The sequence below is a fragment of the Canis lupus genome, chromosome 30, assembly GCF_048164855.1.
Source record: "Canis lupus baileyi chromosome 30, mCanLup2.hap1, whole genome shotgun sequence".
Lineage (NCBI taxonomy): Eukaryota > Metazoa > Chordata > Mammalia > Carnivora > Canidae > Canis > Canis lupus.
In genome coordinates, this window is record NC_132867.1 from 34,794,224 (window position 1) to 34,818,071 (window position 23,848).

General features: G+C 43.8%; 1 long non-coding RNA gene across 3 annotated transcripts in view; it reads left to right on the top strand.

Annotated features, from left to right (window-relative positions):
- Positions 1 to 75: 75 nt before the first annotated feature.
- Positions 76 to 23,848, top strand: part of LOC140621640 (uncharacterized) — a 29,047-nt gene continuing 5,274 nt past the window's right edge. Inside the window, exons 1-2 of one of the 3 annotated variants that reach the window (XR_012021393.1) lie at positions 76 to 674; positions 9,774 to 9,867. This is a non-coding gene — a long non-coding RNA (uncharacterized lncRNA). The remainder of the gene's footprint in view (positions 675 to 9,773; positions 9,868 to 23,848) is intronic. The other 2 variants (XR_012021391.1, XR_012021392.1) reach the window with 2 other exon arrangements.

A 23,848-nucleotide genomic window follows, 5' to 3' on the forward strand; every position in this document is an offset into this window, starting at 1 on the left:
ACACCCGCACATTCACGGTTCCGTGGACGCTTCTTAGCAACACAGTTGTGTCTATTTTAACAAGTGGGTCCCGAGTCCTTGGTTCTGGAACCTTCCAAGTGGGGAGAGGGGAGGGCAGAGGATGACCAACCCGGCCCTCCCCCACCTGCAGTCTCAAGAGCCTGCAAGGTCCCTTTGTGACCTCACCAGAGTTCAGAGCACTGCCTCCCCCTGCTGCGCGGACACCTCTAAGGGGGGACGGACCTGGGACAAATGACCCCACCTAAGGCAGGGTCCTTACAGCTCCACAAACTTTCACTCTGCCCCCCTGGGGAGGGGAGAAGGTGAGGAGGGGAGGCAGGAGGGTACGCGGGGTCAGCCCCTCTCCCCCCCAGGTTGAAGTTAACAGGTACCTGGGCTCCCATTTGGGGCCCCTGGAGGCGCTGTCCCCGCCGATGTGCCCCGGCTCCCGGGCTCCACCTGCCTCGGGTGGGCCAGGTCCCGGCCGGGCTCGGCGCCGACTTGGCCGGAGCGCCCTGGACGCAGGCCTCAGCCCCTGACAGCTGGTCCTGGGGGGCACGGCTCAGCAGATCGGGGCGGGAGACGGTGAAGAAGGTGACACGTGGGGGTCCATCTGTCCAGCCATCCCTCATCCGTCCGTGCGTTCATTCAAGAAACGTCTCCCCAACACCCAGGTAGGTAGCAGAGCAAACGTGAGGGACAAAAGACACAAAGCCCCTCCTGGAGCTCGCCATCCGGTCGGGGCAGACCCACGTCAACCAGAAAGTCCATGTGAGAGGAGAGGACTATGGGAAAGAGCAGAGCTGGGTGGAGCGGCTGCGCATGAAACAGGACGGGGGTGGGGGGTGGGGGGGCGACAGGGTGGGGACCGCTCGGCAGGGGAAGGAGCGGGCGAGTCGGGCCTTCCAGCTCCTCCAGCAGCCGGGTCACCTCGGCGCCGGGACCCGTGTGCCGCGCGGACAAGCTGGGGGTCTCGGGCTCCTCCTGGAGCCCTGGGGATGGGGTTCGGGTGGCCCGGCCCAGAGGGGGACAGGACCCCGGCCCGCTTGTCACAAGGGAGGTGCCAGCTGTGTTCCAGGGGGTCTCTGACTCCAGCTCCAGGCCAGAGCCACATGTCACGCAGCCTCGTCTTCCACTTCCTGCTTTTCAGCCCATCCTGGGCCCTTGGGACAAAAAGTTGTCAGAGCTGGTGGCCCGGGAAGGTGCTTCCTTCGGCTCGGCCGCTGCCCCCCAAGTCCTGCCTTCCTCAGAGCAAACAAGGGCAGCTCGGGGAGCGGAATACTCTGCCCCTACCTGTGTCCTGGTTTATTCCCTTAGAGTTTTTTTTTTTTTTTTTTAAGATTTTATCTATTTATTCATGAGAGACACACACAGAGAGAGGCAGAGACATAGGCAGAGGGAGGAGCAGGCTCCATGCAGGGAGCCTGACCTGGACTCGATCCCGGGTCCCCAGGATCCCACCCTGGGCCGAAGGTGGCGCTAAACCGCTGGGCCCCCGGGCTGCCCTCCCTTAGAGTAGCTCAGAGACCCTGGGAAGCCAGAGGTCTTGCCCCTTTGAAAACCGTGGTAGCAGGTGCTTAGTAGCGGTTGTGTGGGGGGCGAACCCCTGGCCTCGTGTCTTAATACCCCACAGGACCTGATGTCCCCTCCTGTCATTGCACGGGGGCTGGGAAGGGCATTTCTAGTGTCAGATCATGACTTTGAAGCACATCGGGTTGCCCTGCCCTGGGTCAGGTCCCTGGAGGAAGGCATGCTTGGCAGCATGTTGGTGTCGGCAGCAGCCCCCCCCAGACCTTCTTTCCCCTACAAGGTCCCTCTTCTGGCCCCATCCCCGCCAAGGTCAAGGACCCACCACCACCAGTGCTTCCCGGCCCTGCACCGAGGCACCGGTGGGGCTTTACAAAACCAAACCAAACTGACTCAAACCGAGGCTTTGTCCAGACCCCAGAATTGGCTTCCACAGGTTGGGGAGACACCCAGCCAGGCACTTGCATTTTTAAAAACTGTCCGGGGAGATGCAACGGGCGGTGAGAGCTACGGCGGGGAGGCCTGTGACCTCTGAGACGCCCAGGGAAGGGCAGTGGAGACTCTTTGAACTCGAGAATTTTTATAAAGAAACTATGGGTTCAGCTATTCAACTGGAGGCCAAAGCTTAAAGAAGACTTTGCCACCCGACTCCAGCGTCACCTGCTTCTACCAGAGGTCACAGGAATGCACTGATGCCATTGAAGCCACCTCCAAGCTAGCGGGCCACATGGCTGCCCGGCTCATTTTGAACAGGGGTCCATGAATTTGGGTTCCTAATGACTGAGTACTTGAACATGCCACGGGGGGGCGATATTGCTAGTGCTTCTCTCCACTGTCAAATTTAGACACTAATGCGTTTTTATTTTTAGATTTTTAAAAATTTATCTATTCATCAGAGACACAGAGGAAGGCAGAGACACAGGCAGAGGGAGAAGCAGGCTCCCTGCAGGGATCCCTGATGTGGGGACTCGATACCAGGACCCTGGGATCATGACCTGAGCCGAAGGCAGATGCTCAACCCCTGAGCCACCCAGGTGCCCCGGAACTAATGTATTTTTAATGAAAAGATTTTTAATCCCATTGTTATAGAATATTATCTATTGCAATTCATTTTTCATGCTTATTACTTTTATTTAATTACATGCTATTTTGTTATTGCAAAGAGTTCTATAAACCCACATCATATACTGAATCGGAGCGCCCCCACCCCACTGTGAGAACTTCATATACAAATAGCTAGATTTAAAAGGTGTTTATGTTAAATGCAGCCACAAGTATAATAAGCTTGAAGAAGCTAAGCTTAAAAGGTTCCTTTTTAAAAATTTTTAAGCCAAAAAAAAAAATACTGTCTTGGTGACATTTTTCTACATTAGCAACAAACCTAATATCCACTGTGCCTTACAACTATACAAAGATGCATGCACATGGAGTTTTTGCAGGATTTTGAGATGGAAAACAAGACTGGAAATCATCTAAGCATCTACCAACAGGGGACCCATTAAACTGCAGCGCAACTGTACAGTGGCATGTTCGCTGGAGCTGTGTGTTCTAGTGTGGAAAAGGCTCAAGTACAAAACCCAGGAGAAGCGCAGCAGGGGAAGCCTGGTGTATATACCCTCCTCTTCCCTGTGAGCCTGCCTCAGGGATGTGCAGGGGCGTGCGGTGATAGGAGGGTGGTCTGGCTCCAGGATGTAATCTCAGGAGCAGAGTGGGGGGTACTTATACTTAGGCCATTCAAGGCTCTTCCAGGTTTTGTGTTTTTTTAAAGATTTATCTATCATCTATCTATTTATCATCTATCTATCATCTATCTATCTATCTATCTATCTATCTATCTATCTATCATCATCTATCTATTAATGAGAGACGCACAGAGAGAGGCAGAGGCACAGGCAGAGGGAGAAGCAGGCTCCCTGCAGGGAGCCCAATGCAGGACTCGAACCCAGGACCCTGGGATCACACCTTGAGCCACCCAGGTGTCTCCAAGGCCCTTCCAGTTTTAGGTCACAGACCAGCACATAATATTAATGCTAGGCCTTATGTCACATGCTGGTGCTTGGAAAACCAGGGAGGATGTTGTCCTTGATGGTGGCAAGGGAACTTAGGCCAGGAAGCCAATGATCGTGTAGGGTTCTCTCTACAGATGTGTGGGATGGTGTGAAGCAGGGGTGTAGCAGCAGGAGAGTCGCCAAGGAGGTAGGAAGGACATGGACTTTGGAGCCAGAAAAAGTGGGGTTTCGATTCTGCTAAGCTGCTAAATTGCTGTATGACTCGGCACATTCTGCACCTCTTCCTGACCTCAGTCTCATCTGTAAAATAGGGGTCTGCCCCATTTAGTGGTTGAAAGGACTAAGTGGGGACACCTGGGTGGCTCAGTGGTTGAGCATCTGCCTTCGGCCCAGGGCGTGATCCTGGAGTCCTGGGATCGAGTTACATCAGCCTCCCTGCATGGAGCCTGCTTCTCCCTCTGCCTGTGTCTCTGCCTCTCTCATGAATAAATAAATAAAATCTAAAAAAAAAAAAGACAGGACTGAGTGAGTGAGATATAGAACTTCCTCTTTAGCTGAGAGCTCTACCTTCTCACAGGAAATTTTGGGGAGCCAAGAGTTTGGAGAGCCAGGAAAGCTGTTGCTACAGCTCCATTCCAAAGGCACTCAGGTGGAGATCCAGGGGAGCTGATGGTACTTTGCTGCAGAATTCCCGTGTGCTTGGGGAGACTGGTCTTTTTGTGCTGTTCAGGCCGTCAACTGATTGAACGAGGCCCACCCACCTTATGGAGGGCAATCTGTTCACTGAAAGTTTATTGATTTGTTCATCTCAACCAAAACCACCCTACAAATTGACACATAAAATTAACCATCACAACCACCACTCAAGCCAAATTTGGGAACTGGGAACACATGTGGCCTGGCCAACTGACCAACTACAGCAGTCTGAATGGCGGTGAGTCTGGATCCCTTATCAATGGCTAATTTGATCTCCTAGACATTTAGAGGGATGCTCCCCTCCATCAGAACATCATAATCCACAAATGAGAATACACGGTACTCTGAGGACCTCTAAAAGAGCGATTCAGGAATTGCTGAAGCAGCATTGAAGTGCTTTCCTGTGAGCAGGAACAACCACAGTCACTTGTGAGTTAACTTGTTGCAACTAAACCCAGCAGAATGTAGGTTCTCAGTAATTGTAGAGTTTTTTTTTTAATTCATGATAGACACAGAGAGAGAGGCAGAGATACAGGCAGAGGGAGAAGCAGGCTCCATGCAGGGAGCCTGACGCGGGACTCGATCCCAGGACTCCAGGATCGCGCCCTCGGTCAAAGGCAGGTGATAAACCCCTGAGCCACCTGGGGATCCCCAGTAATCGTACAGTTTGAAGGTCCCAGGCCCTGGGGTCAGGCAGCCTGGGCTTGAATCCTGGCTATGCCACTTGCTCTGTGGCCAAGGGTTGGTTGCTTGATCTCTCTCAGCCTTGTTTTTCTCACCTGTAAAATGAGATGCCAGCCCCCTGCCTGATGGACCTGCAGCACGAGTTAAATGAGAAGCCATGGGTGGAATGCATGCAGGGTAACCCTCCCCATGGTGAGCCTCAAAACACATCAGCCACTATCGCTTCTTTCCAAATCTCCATCCCTCTTGCCACTAAATAAGACCTCTTGTCTGTGGGTGAGTATGCTATGGGGGTTTGGGTCCAAAACCAAAGCTCTGAGGCCCCAACTTGCATTGCTCATCCTAGTTGACCTTTGATGCTGGAATCTATAAAATTAACATCTCGAATAGCTTTCTTGACAATTGGATACTTTGCCATAAGAAGCAGGTGTCATAGAACTCGCATTAAACTGGGGAGGGAGTTCCCTTTCTGGGGTGGAAGAATTCAAACTGAATTCCAAGAAAGGAGCACCTGCCATGTAGGATGGGCTGGAAATGAGCTGATCCTTGAGCTATAGTCCTTGCTCCCCAGGAGATGGGCTTAGGGATACCTCCTAGGGAAGGCCAGGCCAACGTGACGTGGCTGATGTCCAGAGGAGCCAACCTCGGATAGGGCATACGAGCTGTGAGTGAGCCTGTGACAGCTGCAGAAACTTCAAATGAGAAAGTCATTCACTTCTTCCAGACTGACAAGACTCCTACGTGTGACACTGCATCTAGAGCTATGACGAGATGCTGAGTGAGGTGTGCATGCATGCCCTGGTGCTTTCTCTCACACACACACGATTACCAACAAGCATTTAAGACAGCCAGTACTTTCTTGCTAGACACATCTCCAAAAGCAAGAGAAACAAAGGCAAAAATAAACTATTGGGGCTTCATCAAGATAAAAAGGAAGGAAACAGTTAATAAAACTAAAAGGCAACCTATGGAGTGGGAGAAGACATTTGCAAATGACATATCAAATAAAGGGCCAGTATCCAAAATCTAGAAATAACTTATCAAACTCAACACCCCAAACCCAAAAAAATCCAGTCAAAAAATGGGTAGAAGACGTGAACAGACATTTCTCCAAAGAAGATGTACCACAGACACATGAAAAAATGCTCATCACTTGGTATAAATACACATCAAAACCACAATGAGATACCACCTCACACCAGTCAGAACGGCTAAAACGAACAACTCAGGAAACCACAGATGTTGGTGAGGATTTGGAGAAAGGGGAAGCCTCTTACACTGTTGGTGGGAATGCAAACTGGGGCAATCCCTCTGGAAAACAGTATGGAGGAGGTTCCTCAAAAGTTAAAAATAGAGCTACCCTCCAACTCAGCAATTACACTATTGGGTATTTATCCAGAGGATATAAACATAGTGATTCAAAAGGACACCTGCACCCAAATGTTTATAGCAGCATTGCCCACAATAGCCAGACCGTGGAAAGGGCCCGGATGTCCATCGACTGATGAATGGATAAAGAAGGTGCGGTATATATATAATACAATGGAATATTACTCAGCCATCAAAACGAATGAAATCTTGCCATTTGCAATGACATGGCTGGAACTAGAGGGTATTATGCTAAACAAAATAGGTCAATCAGGGAAAGACAAATTACCATGTGATCTCACTTACATGTAGAATTTAAGAACCAAAACCGATGAACATAGGGGAAGGGAAGGAAGACTAAAATAAGATGAAAATAGAGAGGGGAGCAAACCATAAGCGATGCTAAACTCTAGGAAACAAACTGAGGGTTGCTGGAGGGGGGGGTGGGTGGAGGGGTTTGGGGTAATTGGGTGATATAAAGAGTCCTGAGTGTTATATACAACTGATGAACCACTAAATTCTACCCCTGGAACTAATAATACAGTATATGTTAACTAAATTACATTTAAATCAAGATTTTTAAAAGGTACAACACCTGAGTGGTGCAGTCAGTTGAGTGTCTGACTCTTGATTGCAGTTCAGGTCATGATCTCAGGGTCATGAGATTGAGCCCCGTATTGGGCCCCATGCTCAACAGGGATTCTGCTTAAGATTCTCTCCCTTTGCCCCACCTGCTTGTGCTCTCTCTCTCTCAAATAAATAAATGAACCTAAAAAAAAAAGGACAGCCAGTACTTAGAAGTTAATGTTGACAGCAATAACAAAAGAGTAATATTCTTTTTTAAAAAAAGATTTTATTCATTTATTCACAAGAGACACAGAGATATAGACAGAGGGAGAAGCAGGCACCCCACAGGAAGCCTGATCCCAGGACTCCGGGATCACAACCTGAACCAAAGGCAGACACTCAACTGCTGAGCCATCCAGGGGTCCCAGAAGAGTAATATTCTATCCACAAAGCTGAGGCATGAAACAAAATACTGGAAGCTCGGTTGTATTGGTCCACTAGGGCTGACATCACAAATTCTAAAGGTGGCTTAAGACAACTGAAATGTATACTATCGCAGTTGTGAAGGCCAGAAATCCAGAATCAAGAAGTTGGTTCCCTCAAAGGGTCTGGAACAGGATCCTTCCTGTGTCGTCCAGCTTCTCATGGCTTCAGGCATTTCTTGGCTTGGGACCACACCAGTCCAGCCCCTGCCTCCATCTTCACGTGGTCCCTGTGAAGGTCACGCCTTCATCCAGAATGGTCCCACCTGGAGATTTCCAAATAAAGTCACATTCTGAGGTCCCAGCTGGGCACGGAATGTGGAGGGACATAGTTCAACTCACTGTACTACTCCATGAGATGGCGCTGGGAGGAAGCTTGGCTGGGAAATGGAAACCAGTTTCACAGTGGACGGTGATTAAACCCAAACCAGGAAGAAGCTACCTTAAATTGTTGGAATATGTCAAGTCCTGTGAGCTGTCCACAGCTGCCTAGTGGGGCCCCCTCCCAGATTTCCTCATGTTTTGGGACGTGTGAACTTGTGGAGTGCTGGCAGTGTGGCGATGGCCTGTGGGCACCCGAAGGGACTGGGTGGTAGGTCACTGGACCCTCACACTAGGTCTAGGAGGCATGAGGAAACAGGCACAGAGAGCAGGAAACATTTGCTCAGGGCTTGAAGATACATCTAGGAGCTGGCGAGGAGCCATCTGGCTCTGAAGTCTGTGCTCAAACTCCCTGACTACAGTGTCAGGATCCTATCTTTACCTAGAGAATGTGACCACACAACTATCACCACAACCTGGGTTATCTGGGCAAAGAAGAAACTCCAGGAGGTCAAGTGGAGTTCATCTATCATCAACACTGGCTTCCCTTTCACTAGTAAAGAAAAGGAAGACTCTCCACCTGGCAACCCAGTCAGCATGGCAGGCTTGGATCATAGCTTTGCTTTTCTGAGCCTCACCTGTGTAAGGAGAGTTGGTCAGGGTCATGTCTAACCCACAGGGATGATGGAGACAGCCCATGAGAGGGGTCTAAAGTAGACAGGAGGGTGAGGGGATGTGTGGCCAAGGTCTAAAGTGAAAGAAAGATTTCTTGGCTTGATCTTGGTTCCTGCCCCATGGAGGTGGTCTAAGGAGCAGCAGTGGAGAAAAACAGGGTCAGAGTAAAGGGAAGGAAGACATATTTTTCAAAGCATGTTCACACTGACTGACATGAGGGATGATATTGAAGCCAAGAGTTGAAATATGAGGAGCAGTGGGATGCACATTTCAGGTGAAGGAAACTGCTGGAGAAGCCCTGAGGTGGGAAGGCCCAGGCAGATTGAGGAGTGGGCGGACAGATAGACACTCCTGTGGCTAGAGCTTTGTGGACCCACAGTGAGGAGATGGTATGTGATGGGGAGCGTGGAAAGGAGTCTGAATGCATTCATAATGCAAAGGGGGTGCTTTACAGTGACCTGATTCCCTGCATTCTAGGAAGAGCCCTCTATGTGCCATGTGGAGGATGGATTGTGGAGGGAACTGCCATCAGGATACTACTGCAATAGTCCAGGCAGGGTTTGGGGCCCTGGACCAGAACACTGACACAGGGGAAGCAGAGGGGCAGGCCCACTTGAACGTGTTGGAGATAAAGCAAGTAGGTTGAAAGGAAAATACTCCTACTTGTTAAATAAGCCCTGGGGATGCACTAATGTACAGCATGGTGACTACAGTTAACAACACTGTATTGTTTATTTCAAAGTTGCTAAGAGAACAGATCTTAAAAGTTATCATAAGAAAAAAATTCCAACTATGTGTGATGATAGATGCTAACAAAACTCACTGAGGTAATAAATTCCATGATACATTCATCTACCAGATCCTTATGTTGTGCACCTAAAAGTAATACAATGTCATAGGTCAGTTATATCTCAATAAAATGGAGGGGGGACTGTAGTGACTCTGTCTCTAGTAACTATAGTTACTGATGATGGAAATTCTAGAACTCCATTGTTGGTGGAGCCTCAGGGATTTGAGTTTCAGAGCTGGAGGCACACAGACTGGTAGGATTGGTCCTCTCTCTCCGATTTCCCTTTACCTTTCCTACAGAAGGAAGAGGGTCTGAAGCCTGAGAAGGGTAGATATCTATACAGATGGTAGATACCAAATCTACTTCCAGGGAAACAGAGCCCCAGGTGCAAGCTCTTTTACCACCACCCCCAGTTCTGCTTATCTAAGCCACTCTCTTCCTAATGCAGGGATACCACCCATTGCTGCTTCACCTCACCCAGTCTCAGCTTGAACTCTTCCAGCAATGGAGAGCTCATCTATGTGGGGGAGCCAGATCGCTCATCTATGGCCTCAACCCCAGCTCTGGTTATGTTCTATGAGCCACAGAGTAGCCCATTCCCTCTTCCCAGAATTTCAGAATTTCCACCTCCCCATTTGGGGTCTTCTTTTCTAGGCTAAACATACTTCATGAACAGTGGGACCTCCCAAGCTATAAGTTGCCAAACCACCCTGCTGTCCTGGTGGTAGAAGTTGCTTCAACAGAGAAGGTAAAGACAGCTTCAGCTTCATAGAAAAGCCTGGCTCGAGTGACAAAACCGGGTCTGTCTGGTATCAGCTCCAACTGTGAGTCACTGGCCTTATTTCAAGGCCGGCACTCTCACCTACTCAGGAGCTCCTGTTTCCTCAATGATGAAGCAGATGGAAGAAACATGAGCTGCCGTCCAGAGGCCTGTGCAAAATGCAAGACCAAGCTGAGTGTCAGAGGAAGCTGGCTGAGAGCTTCACAGGGCGGGCCTGGAAGCCACTTCTGTGTGCTCATGTACCAGGCTCATGCCTGGTCAACACATGGCATTTGCCTTTGTCCTTCTGGTTGCTTTCTTGTGCTTATCTGATCAGTAGGGTGGGGAACCGTGCAACCAGTTTTATTTTCTGATGTGGCGTGGGGTTGTCATATTGTACTTAACTAAATGGGATCATTGAAAACAGAGCCTTGGTTGAGACACTCCTAAACAGAGCCTTGGTCGAGACACTCCTAAACACTCCTAAACAAATGTCTCTGGGCATTCCGTCTTCAGGGTTCAGCTCCGTGATGCTAGAGGAATTAGGATTGGCCTTCAGAACTTAGAGCTGGTGGACTGTTCATTGAAGGGCCTGGGGTAGCTCCGTGGAGCCGAGAATGTCCCATGGAGGGCCTTGAACATTGTGGATGTCAAGGGGGAGATTGAGCTCACCATCGCGCTGCCTGGTTTGGCCAAAGACCTCCACCCTCGCTGCTGTGATGGATCTTCTGGGTTTCCATTGTTGAAAAGAGGGCACCCATGGGCCAGAGAGCTGGACTGGAGTCCTGGCCCTGCCACTGAACAACTGTGGACTTGGACAAATGATGTGGCCTCTCTGTGCCTTAGTTTCTCTCTTGGGAAAGGTGAGAGGACTGATAACTCTTATCTCCTCAGCCCTGTGAGGATGAAATGAGAATTGCAGAGCTTTCTATATAGTAGCCACTCAGTGGATCTCAGTGTTTTGTTTTTAAATTTGGAAACCACTGATAGGAAATCTAAGATTAGGAAATCTAAGATTTGGGGAGTGTCCAAGATGGTGACAGAGGAAGATCCTGAACTCAGCTCATCCTATGGACACACTGAATCTACAACTACATTTAGAGCAATTCCTCCTGAAGGAAACCTGAGAGCTGATTCTACAGCTTCTCTGCACAACAGAGGATAGAAGGACCTCACAGAAAGGCAGGAGAGGCAGGAAACACTAACAATAACACCAGCCCTGTTGCTGAAAACTACAGTGGGGAGGGAGAGACCTGAGGGACCTGCATGCAGATTTTCCTGCCCTGGGACAGGGGTAAAAAGTAGCTTAAAGGGAAATGAGACTAGAAATGAAGGAAAAGAATTCACTAACTCTAGGGTATCCACCAAGTGGGAGACCTGTTGGAACTCTCTCTGGGTCAGAGGTACTTGCAAGTCCAAATGTTTACATTCTACCTCTACGTCCACAGGATGTGGGCACTTTAGCCAGTCTGTTGCTTCAGTGAAGCCCAGGCCCCTAGCCCACACCAGCTCCAGTTGGCCCCCAAGGGTCCTCTCCATCTGTGTCTGTGCAATCTCCAGCGATCCCACCAATGTGGCCCCAGCATGGAATACTCTAGGACACCTTCCACCAGTGCCTGCTTCCGCTCCAGCCATCCTGCCAGGGTGCCTGCTATACAGAGCATCTGGGGACTTGGCCTGCACCTGCTTCAGCTTCAGCCATATCACCACAGTGGCCCCAGGGCAGAGTGCCTCAGGACTCCCAGCCCATGTCTGCTACAGCTCCAGCCAGCCAGGCAGAGTCAGCTGACACATGCAATCTACACAGGTGATGTTCCTACATAAGGCCAACTCCTTCAAGAGAAAGAGGTAGTTCTTTTACCTCATTCATAGAAACACAAAGTCAAACAAAATGAGGACACAGAATAATATGCTCCAAAATAAGACCAAACTCCAGAAAATGAATTCAATGAAATAGAGGTAAGTAGGGATGCCTGAGTGACTCAGTCAGGTAAGCATCTGCCTTCAGCTCAGGTCATGATCTTGGTGTCCTGGGATCGAGCCCCCATTTGGGCTCCCTGCTCAGTGGGGAGTCTGCTTCTCCCTCTCATTCTACCCCTGTTTATGCACTCTCTCTCCTTCAAATAAATAAGTAAAATCTTTTCTAAAAAATAGAGGTAAGCAATGTACCTTATAAAGAGTTCAAAATCATGGTTATAAAGATGCTCACCAGACTGGAGAGAAGAGTGGAAGAACTCAATGAGAACTTCAAAAAAGAGATGGAAATATGAAAGAGAACCACCAGAGTTGAAGAACGCAATAACTGAAATGAAAAAATATGCATAAGGAATCAGCAGTAGATTAGAGGATGCAGAAGTTAGTTAAGGAATCCACAAAATAAGTAAAATAGGATGTTGTATACATAAAACATGGAAGGGGAAGAAGGAAGAAAAATATAGTGCTTTTAGAATGTATTTGAACTTCAGTGACCGCTGACTTAATAACTGTTATACACCTAGGACTTTATATATGAACCTCATGGTAACAACAAACTAAAATCTATAACACATACACACAAAAAAAGAAGAATCTAAGCATTATGGTAAAGTCTTCAATCACAAGGAAAGAGAGCAAGAGAAGAAAGAGAAAAAACATACAAAGACAACCAGAAAACAACAAAATGACAGTAAGTACATACTTCCAATAATTACTTTAAATGTAAGTGATCTAAATGCTCCAATTCAAAGACATAAGGTGACAGAATGGATTAAAAAAACAAGACCCACCTGTGGAGTTCTGGTCCAAGATGGTGATGTAGGAAGATCTTGAACTCACTCTTCCATGGGCACACCAAAATTATACTGATTTATATGGCAATTCCTCTGAAAAAGAACTGAGGGCTGACTGAATAGTTTCTGCACAACAAAAGATAGAAAGACCATAGAGAACAGCAAAAAAGACAGAGACACAGCAATGGAGGGCAAGCCCACCCCAACCTGTGAATTGCAGAGGGTAGGGATTGCGAATCCGAGAAACCACCGAGAAGCCGATAGTAGAGTGACCTTGAGCAGTGACCTTCATCTGCACCCAGGCTCAGAAAAAAAAAAGTCATGGCTTAAAAGGTCAACTAGAATAAAGAGGAACCAGCTCTAGAACTCTGCCAAACAGCAGGGGAGCTGCTGGAACTCTCTCTGGATCAGAGGGACTGGCGAGCATAATGGTTTGTTTCCCCTTCAACTTAATAGCATGGATGGGAGCAGAGTCTGGGTGCACTAGCCTGCCTACCACTTCAGTGAGCCCTGAGGCCCCAGCCCACATCAGCCCTAGCCATCCCACCAATGTGGTCTCAGTGTGGGACACCCAAGGTCAGCACTCACTACAGCTCTAGCCATTGTGCCAAAATGACATAGGTGCCAAGTGCCCCAGAACACTCTAGGCGCACACAGCTTTGACTCCAGACAGTTTACTAGGGCACTCCTGGCACAGAGTGCCAATACCTCCTAGCTCATGCCTTCTTTGGATCCAGCTACCACAGCAGGATGTGCCCTGCACTGAGAGTCCTAGGACCCACTGACCTATGCCTCACCATAGCTTTGGCTACCGCACCAGTGCACCTTCTATGAAGAGAGCCCTGCAACCCCTTGGCTTGCACTTTAGCTGCTCTTCCAGGGTGCTTTCTGCACAGAGAGCCCCAGGGCCACCGTGCCCCAAGCCCACTTCAGCTGGGCCATCCCACCAGGGAAGCCCCAGCATGGAATGCCCCAGGTCCAAGCCCATACAAGCCACAGCTCTAACCAGGCAGCCAAAGTCACCAGGCACATGTAGTCTACACAGGGAAAGACCACACAGAAGACCATTCCTTAAGTTAGGATAAGTAGCTGTTCTACCCAATTCACAGGCGTGAATACAGTCAAACGAAATGAGAGGAATATACTAAAAATAAAAGAACAAGACAAAAACTTCAAAAAAAAACCCTAAATTAAATGGAGAAAAACAATATTCTTGATAATGAGTTCAAAGTAATGATAATAAAGATGCTCACCAATGATAATAAAGACAAAGACTGGAGAGAAGAGTGGAAGAACTCATAATTTCAACAAAGAGATAATAAATATGAAAAATAACCAGCGTTGATGAATATGATAATTAAAACAAAAAATTCCTTGTAGCATATTAACAGTAAATTAGGGGATATGGAAGAATGAATCAACATCTGGAAGAACTCACCCAAGCTGAACAGAAATAATAAAACTACATTAAAAATTGAGCATAGTAATTAAGATGTCACAATGCGTAACAAAGTTTGAAGATAGAGAATTTTAAAAGCAGCAAGAGAAAAAAAAATAAAAGCAGCAAGAGAGAAGCAAAAAGTTATGTATAAGTGAAAACCTAGAAGGCTATCAACTGATTTTTCCGCAGAAACTTTGGATAGATCTCCTAAAAAAAAAAAAAAAAAAAAAAAGAAACTTTGGATAGATCGTTGCACTTCCTTCTGGCCTGAAAGTACTAAAAGGCAAAAAACCCAACAGCTAAGAATACACTACTTAGCAAGGTTACAATTCAGGATTAAAGGAGAGAGAAGATTTCTCAATCAACCAAGAAATCAAAGAAATGAAAAGGTACATGGGGAAAAAATGAAAATGAAGACACACGGTCCAAAATCTTTGGGATGCAGCAAAAGTGGTTCTAAGAGAGAAGTTTATGGCAACACAGGCCTACCTCAAAAAGCAAGAAAAAAATCTCAAACCACCTATCTTACACTTAAAGGAGGTAGAAAAAGAACAAACAAAACCCAAACCTCACAAAAGGAAGTATATAATAAAGATTAGAGCACAAATAAATGATACAGAAACAGAAACACAATAGAACAGATTAATGAAACCAGGAGATAGTTCTTTGAAAAGATTAACAATATTGAGCCAGACTCATCAAAGGAGGGAAAGGGGAAGAGAAGGAGGAGGAGGGGGAAGAGAAGAAGGAAGAAGATCCAATGGGATCTCTGGGTGGCGCAGCGGTTTGGCGCCTGCCTTTGGCCCATGCCCTGGGCCATGGATCCCTGGAGACCTGGGATCGAATCCCACGTCGGGGTCCCTGCATGGAGCCTGCTTCTCCCTCTGTCTGTGTCTCTGCCTCTCCGTCTCTCTCTGTGTGACTATCATGAATAAATAAATAAAGTCTTAAAAAAAAAAAGTTTTAAGATCCAAGTAAAATCACTAATGAAAGAGGAGAAATAACCACCAACACCAGAGAAATACAAACAATTGTAAAAGAATATTATGAAAACCTATATGCCAATAAATTCAACAACTTAGAAGAAATAGATAAATTCCTAGAAGCATATAACCTTCTAGAACGAAAGCAGGAGAAAATAGAAAATTTGAACAGGCCAATTACCAGCAATAAAATTGAGTCAGTCATCAAAAATTTACCAACAAACAGGGGCACCTGACTGGCTCAGTTGGAGCATGCAACCCTTGATCTCAGGGCCATGAGTTTGGGCCCCACATTGGGTGTAGAGACTGCTTAAAAAAATAAAAAAAAACTCCCAACAAACAAAAGCTCAGGAGCAGATAGCTTCTCAGGGGATGTCTACCAAACATTTAAAGAAGAGTTAATACTCACCCTTCTTGAACTATTCCAAAAAATGGAAGAGGAAGGAAATTTTCCAAATTCATTCTATGAGGCCAGTATCATCCTGATACCAAAAACTAAGTCACCACAAAGAGAGAGAGAGAGAGAGGGAGAGAGAGAACTACAGGCCAATATCCCTGATGAACATAGATGCAAAATCCTCAGCAAAACATTAGCAAACCAAATCCAATGATACATTTAAAAAATCATGCACCATAAACAAGTGGGATTTTTTCCCCAGGATGTAAGCATGGTTCAATATTCACAAAACAATCAACATGATATGCCACATCAATAAGAGAAAGGATAAAATCTGTATGATCATTTCAAAAGGTGCAGGAAAAGCATTTGACAAAATACAACATCCATTCATGATAAAACCCTCTACAAAGTAGGTTTAGAGGGAACATACCTCAACATGATAAAGGCCTTATGTGAAAAACCCACAGGCAACATCATACTCCATGGTGAAAAATTGAGAACTTTTCCCCTAAGGCCTGAAACAGAGAGATGTTCACTTTCACCGCTGTTATTCCACATGATACTGGATGCTCTAGCCATAGCAATTAGACAACAAAAAGAAATTAAAGGCATCCATATTGGAAAGGAAGAAGAAAAATTCTCACCATTTGTGGATGACATACTATATATAGAAAACCCAAAGACTCTACCAAAAAACTACTAGAAAACCCAAAGACTCTACCAAAAAACTACTAGAACTGATAAATGAACTCAGTAAAGTTGCTGGATACAAAATCAATGTACAGAAATCTTGCATTCCTATACACTAATAATGAAGCAGCAGAAAGTGAATTTTTTTATATTTTAAAGATTTTATTTATTCATGAGAGACACACAGAGAGAGGCAGAGACACAGGCAGAAGGAGAAGCAGGCTCCCTGTGGGGAGCCCAATGTAAGACTCGATCCCAGGACCCCAGGATCACAACCTGAGCCAAAGGTAGACACTCAACCACTGAGCCACCCAGGCATACCAGCAGAAAGTGAAATGAAGAAAAAATCTCATTTACAATTGCACTAAAAAACAATAGCATATCTAGAAATAAACTTAACCAAAGAAGTGAAAGACCTTTACTCCGAAAACTATAAGACACTGATGAAAGAAATTCAAGATAACTTGAAGAAATGGAAAGACAGTCCATGCTTATAGGTTAGCAGAACAAATATTGTTAAAATATCTATACTACCCTAAGCAATCTACAAATTTAATGTAATCCCTATCAAATACCAATAGCATTTTTCACAAAATTAGAACAAATAATACTTGAATTTGTATGGAACCACAGAAGACCCTGGTCAGCCAAAGTGATCCTGAGAAAGAACAAACCTAAGATGTCATAATCTCAGATTTCATTACAAAGCTGTAGTAACCAAAACAGTATGGTACAGGCACAAGAATAGAGATCAATAAAACAGAATGGAGAGCCAAGAAATAAACCCACACCTATATAATCAATTAATCTATAACAAAGGAGACATGACTATTCAATGGGGAGATACAATCTCTTCAATAAATGGTTCTGGGGAAACTGGACAATTACAAGTAAAAGAATGAAATTGCACCACTTCTATACAAAAACTCAGAATGGATTAAAGACCTAAATGTGAGACGTGAAACCATAAAAATCCTTGAAGAAAGAAACAGGTAGTTTCCCTGACATCAGCCATAACAACATCTTTCTAGGTATGTCTCTTAAGACAAGGGAAACAAAGGCAAAAATAAACTGTTGAGACTACATCAGAATAAAAAGCTTCTGCACAGCAAAGGAAACAACCAAACTAAAAGACAACCTACTGAATGGGAGATGTTTGCAAATGACACACCCAAAAAAGGGTTAGTATCAAAAGTATATGAAGAACTTATACAACTCAATACCCAAACAACAAATAATCAATTACAAAATAGGCAGAAGACATGAACAGATACTTTTCTCCAGAGAAGACATCCATGATCAACAGACACATGAAAAGATGCTCAGCACCATTCATCATCAGGGAAATGCAAATCAAAACCACAATGAGATTATCTCACACAAGAATGGCTAAAATAAAAATTTTAATATAGTATATAGTAGATAGTAGATAGTATAGTATAGAGTGTAGTATTTGGTATAGTAGTATAGGTATTTTAACAAACAACAATTGTTGGTGAGGATGTGGAGAAAAAGGAACCCTCAATGCACAGTTGGTGGGAATGCAAACTGGTACAGCCCCTGTGGAAGACAGTATGGAGATTCCTCAAAAAATTAAAAATAGATCTACCATATGATCCAGTAATTGCACTACTGGGTGTTCCCCCTGCCAGATATAAAAACACTAATTTAAATGGATATATGCACTCCTATGTTTATTGCAGCATTGTTTACAATAGTCAAACTATAGAAGCAGCCCAAGTGTCCATTGATAGATGAATGGATAAAGAAGAGATAGTATATATTATACTACTCAGCCATAAAAAGAATAGGATCTTGCTATTTGCAACAACATGGAAAGACCTAGAAGGTATTATGTTAAGTGAAATAAGTCAGAGAAAGAAATACCATATCATTTCACTCATAATGTGGAATTTATGAAACAAATGAGCAAAGGAAAAGAGAGGTGCCAAGAAACAGACTCTTAACTATAGAGACAAACTGATGGTTACCAGAGGGGAGGTGGGTGGGAGAAGGTTTAAATAGGTGAAAAAAATAATTGATTCAATGACTCCTGAAGCTATTGCATCTTTGGAGTTTAATAAAAACAAACAAAACAAAAAGAACTGCATTTGAGTTCAGCAACCTTAATGACCCTTAAAGAACTACCCAAGAGAATCATCTAAAACAAAAAGAACTTCCCAAACAAAAATTTAAAAAGTGGATCACTGGGATCCCTGGGTGGCGCAGCGGTTTGGCGCCTGCCTTTGGCCCAGGGCGCGATCCTGGAGACCCGGGATCGAATCCCACGTCGGGCTCCCGGTGCATGGGGCCTGCTTCTCCCTCTGCTTGTGTCTCTGCCTCATTCTCTCTCTCTCTCTCTGTGACTATCACAAATAAATAAAAATTTAAAAAAATATTTAAAAAAAATAAAAAAATAAAAAGTGGATCACCACTAAACCAGCATTACAAGAAATGTTAAAGGGACTTCCTTAAGTGGTAAAAAGGGCCATAATTAGAAGAAAATTATGGATAAAATATATAAAATATGACAGCATACATACATATATATGGAAGGGGGAGTAAAAAATAGTTTTAGAATATGTTTGAACTTACGTGACTGTCAACTTAATGTAACCTGCTATGTAATAAGGATGTTACATATGCACCTCGTGGTCACCAGAAACCAAAACCTATAGCAGATAACAAAGAGAAGAAAGCCAAGCATAATACTATAGAAAGTCTTCAATCACAAGAAAAGAGAACAAGAGAAGAAAGGAACAAGAAGAACTACAAAACCACCAGACAAAAATGAACAAAATGGCAATAAGTACATAAATATCAATAATTATATGTAACTGGTCTAAACGCTCCAAAAAATATATAGATTGGAAAAATTGGTTTAAAAAAATAAACTTTCGGGCAGCCTGGGTGGCTCAGCGGTTTAGTACCTGCCTTTGGCCCAGGGCGTGATCCTGGAGACTGGGGATCGAGTCCCATGTTGGGCTCCCTGCATGGAGCCTGCTTCTCCCTCTGCCTGTGTCTCTGCCACTCTTTCTCTCAGCTCTCTGTGTTTCTCATGAATAAAGAAATGAAATCTTAAAAAAAAAAAAACTTTCTATATGTTGCCTACAAGATGCCCTTAGGATCTACAGACACATACAGACTGAAAGTAAATGGATAGAAAAAGACATTGCATGCAAGTGGAAGTGGAAAAAACACCTGGGGTAGCAATATTTATATTAGACAAATTAGACTTTAAAGCAAAAATTGTAATAAGAGACAAAGAAGAACATTATGTAATGATAAAGGAATTAATCCAACAAGAGGATACATTAATTGTAAATATGCATCCAATACTGGAGCACCTAAAGCAAACATCAACAGATAAAGAAGGAGAAATTGATGGTGATGCATTAATAGTAGGGGATTTTAACACCCCACTTACACCGATAGGTAGATCATCTTCTTCGGATAAACAAGTAGTGTCCTTGAATGAAACATCAGACCAGAATGACTTAACAGATAGACATAGAACACTCCATCCCAAACCAACAGAATACACATTATTTTCAGGTGGATATGGAATAGTCTCCAGGATACATCACATTAGGTCACAAGACAAATCTCAATAAACTGAAGAAGATTGAGGGGCACCTGAGTAGCTCAGTTATGCGTCTGCCTTGGGCTCAGGTCATGGTTCCAGGGTCCTGGGACTGGACACCTGCATCGGGCTCTCTGCTTGGCAGGGAGCCTGCTTCTCCATCTCCCTCTGCCTGCTACTCCCCTGCTTACGCACTCTCTCTATCAAATATATAAACAAAATCTTTAAGAAATACATTTAAAAAATAAAGGAAGCAAGAAAAGCTTCCACACATATTCTACAAGGACAGAATTACCCAGTATCAAAACCAGACAAAGACACTACCAACAAAACAAAACAAAACAAAACAAAACAAAATTCCCCTTCCCATGCTGCAAAATCACAGACAATATCCCTGATGAACATAGATGCAAAAATCCTCAAGAAAATATTAGCAAAATGCATTCAACAATACATTAAAAGGATTATTCACATCACGATCAAGTGGAATCTATTTCTAGCACACAAGCATGGTTCAGTATTCACCAATCATGAGTGTCCTACACTACATTAATAAAACAAAGGACGAAATCATATGATCATCTCCATAGATGCAGAAAAAGCATTTGATAAAATTGAGTATCTGTTCATGATAAAAAAACTTTAAACAAAGTGGGATTAGAGGGAACATACCTTAACATAATAAAGACCATATACAACAAACTCACAGCTAACATTATACTGAATGGTTAAAAAAAAACCTGAGAGCTTTTCCTTTAAGATCGGGAATTAGACAAAGATGTTGATTGTCATCATATTTATTCAACATAGTATCGGAAGTCCTAGCCACAGCAATTAGATAAGAAAAAAAAAAAGAAAAATAAGAAAAAAAGCCAATCAAATTGTTAAGGAAGAAATCACTCACTTTTTAAAAAGATTTTATTTATTTATGCATGAGAGACACACAGAGAGAGAGGTGGAGTCATAGGCAGAGGGAGAAACAAGCTCCCTACAGGAAGCCTGATGTGGAACTCGATCCCAGGACCCCAGGATCACAACTTGAGCCAAAGGCAGACTCTCAACCCCTGAGCCATTCAGGCATCCCCCTTTTTTTTATTTAAAGACTTTATTTATTTATTCATGAGAGACACACAGAGGCAGAGACACAGGCAGAGGAAGAAGCAGACCCTCTGTGGGGAACGCAATGCAGGACTCAATCCCAGGACCCCAGGATCATGCCCTGAGTCAAAGGCAGAAGCTCAACCACTGAACCACCCAGGTGTCCCTGGAGATCCTTTTTTTGCACATGACCTGATATTATATATTTAAAAACCTCTAAGAACTCCACCAAAAAATGATTAGAATAAAAGAATTCAGTTAAGTTGGATACAAAATTATTACCCAGAAATTAGTAGCATTTCTATACACTAGTAACAAAGTAGCTGAAAGAGAAACTAAGGAAATAATTTCACTTACAAACGCACCAAAAAGAATAAAGTATCTAGGAATAAACTTAACCAAGGAGGCGAAAGGCTTGTACTTTGACCACCAGAAACGTTGCTAAAAGAAAATGAAGGTGACATAAACAAATTGAAAGTTATTCCATGATCATGGGGTAGAAGAAATCTTATTGTTACAATGTCTTACTCAAAGCAATCTACAGGTACAATGCAATCCCTATCAAAACATCAACAGCATTTTTTCACAGAACTAGAATGAATACTGCTAAGTTATATGGAATCACCAAAGATGCCGAGTTGTCAAAGCAATCTTGAGAAAACTGAACGAATCTGGAGGTAACACAATCCCAGATCTCAAATGCACCATAAAGCTGTAGTAATCAAAGCAGTATAGTACTGGCACAAAAATAGATACATAGATCAATAGAACAGAACAGAGACAAGAAACCCAATCTTAAATGGACAATCTATGACAAAGGAGACATGAATATAATGGAGGAAAGACAGTCTCTTTGATAAACAGTACTGGGCATACTGGACAGTTACAAGAATGAAATTAGATCATTTTCTAACATATACACAAACATGGGATGGATTAAAAACCTAAATGTGAGTCCAGAAACCATAAAAATCCTAAAAGAAGACACAAGTAGTAATTTCTTTAATGTCAACAATTTTCTAGTTAGGTCCCCCAAGGCAAGGGAAACAAAGGCAAAAATAATAGAATATGCAAAAATGAGAACTTTTGCACAGCAAAGGCAATAGCTACACAAAGAGGCAACCTATTGAATGGGAGAAGATATATTTTTTAAAAGATTTATTTATTTATTTATTTATTTATTTATTTATTTATTTATTTATTTATGAGAGACAGAGAGAGAGGTGGGGGCAGAGACACAGGCAGAGGGAGAAACAGGCTCCATGCAGGGAGCCAGACATGGGACTCGATCCCAGGTCTCCAGGATCAGGCCCTGGGCTGAAGGTGGCGCCAAGCTGCTGAGCCACCGGGCTGCCCCAGGAGAAGATATTTGTAAATAATATCTCTGATAATAGGTTAACATCCAAAATATATAAGGAATTTATACAACTCAATACCAAAGAACAAATTATTCAATTAAAAAATGGGCAGAGAACCTGTAGAAACATTTTCCCAAGAAGACATACTGATAACCAACAGACACAAGATGCTCAGCATCATTAATCATCAAGGAAATGCAAATTAAAACCAAATGAGATATCACCTTATACCAGTTAGAATGGCTAAAATCAAAATAAGAAATAAAAAGTATTGGAGAAGATGTGGAGAAAAAGGAACAGTGCATTGTTGGTGGAAATGTAAAATGGCGCAGCCAACTATGGAAAACAGTATGGAGGTTTCTTTAAAAATTAAAAATTGAAAAAAAATAAAAAATTGAAATATACTATCATCTAATAATTCCACTGCTGGGTTGTGACCCAAAGAAAACAAAACCACTAACTTTTTAAAAAAATGTTTTTAAATTTATTTATTTATGATAATCACACACACAGAGAGAGAGAGAGAGAGAGAGGCAGAGACACAGGCAGAGGGAGAAGCAGGCTCCATGCACCGGGAGCCCGACGTGGGATTCGATCCCGGGTCTCCAGGATCGCGTCCTGGGCCAAAGGCAGGCGCCAAACCACTGCGCCACCCAGGGATCCCCAAAACCACTAACTTGAAAAGATTTATTGTATTGTTATTTGTAACAGCCAGGATATGGAAACAACCTGTGTCCATCAATAGACAAATGGATAAGGAAGATGTGGTATAATATATATGGTGGAATATTACACAGCCATAAAAGGATGAGATCATGCCATTTGAGACAACATGGGTGGATCTCGTGGGTATTATGCTAAGTGAAATATGTCAGACAGAGAAAGACAAATACCATATGATTCCATTCATAAGTCAAATTTTTAAAAAAGAATAAAACAAAAAGCAGAATCAGACCTATGACAGAGAACAAGCTAACTGATGGTTGCCAGAGGGGAAGGGAATGGGGTGTTAGGCAAAATGTGTGAAGGAGAGAGGGAGATAGAACCTTCCAGTTATGGAATGAATCAGTCTCAAGAATAAAAGGCACAGCATAAGGAATACAGTCAATCTTACTGTAATAGTGATGTGACAGGATAGATGGTAGCTACGCTTGTGAACATAGCACACTGTATAGAGTTATCTAATCACTATGTTGTATATCTGAAGCTAATGCAATGCTGTGTATCAGCTGAACTAAAAAAAAGGAAAAAGAGAGGAAAATGAGAAAAATAAGTTGCAGGGGTGAGAGGTTCAGTAGAAAGAATACAGTCAATAATATTGTTTTTTTTCTTTTTTTCTTTTTTTTCTTTTATTTTTTTTATAGTCAATAATATTGTAATAACTATGGTGACAGGTGGTATCCTCACTTGCTGTGGTAAGCATTGTGTGATGTATAGAGTTGTCAAGTCACTAGGTTATACACCTGAAACTAGTATAATATTATACGTCAACTATACTTTGATTAAAGGAAAAAAAAGAATCATCTTGCTTTCTCTAAGAGCTGGGTCTTTCCCCCTGCCAGGCCTGGGACTCCCACCCATCACCACCAGCAGTCTCCAGGCTTAACTGAGCTTCTTCCATCCCTCTTCTGGGGTGGAGGCTGCCACC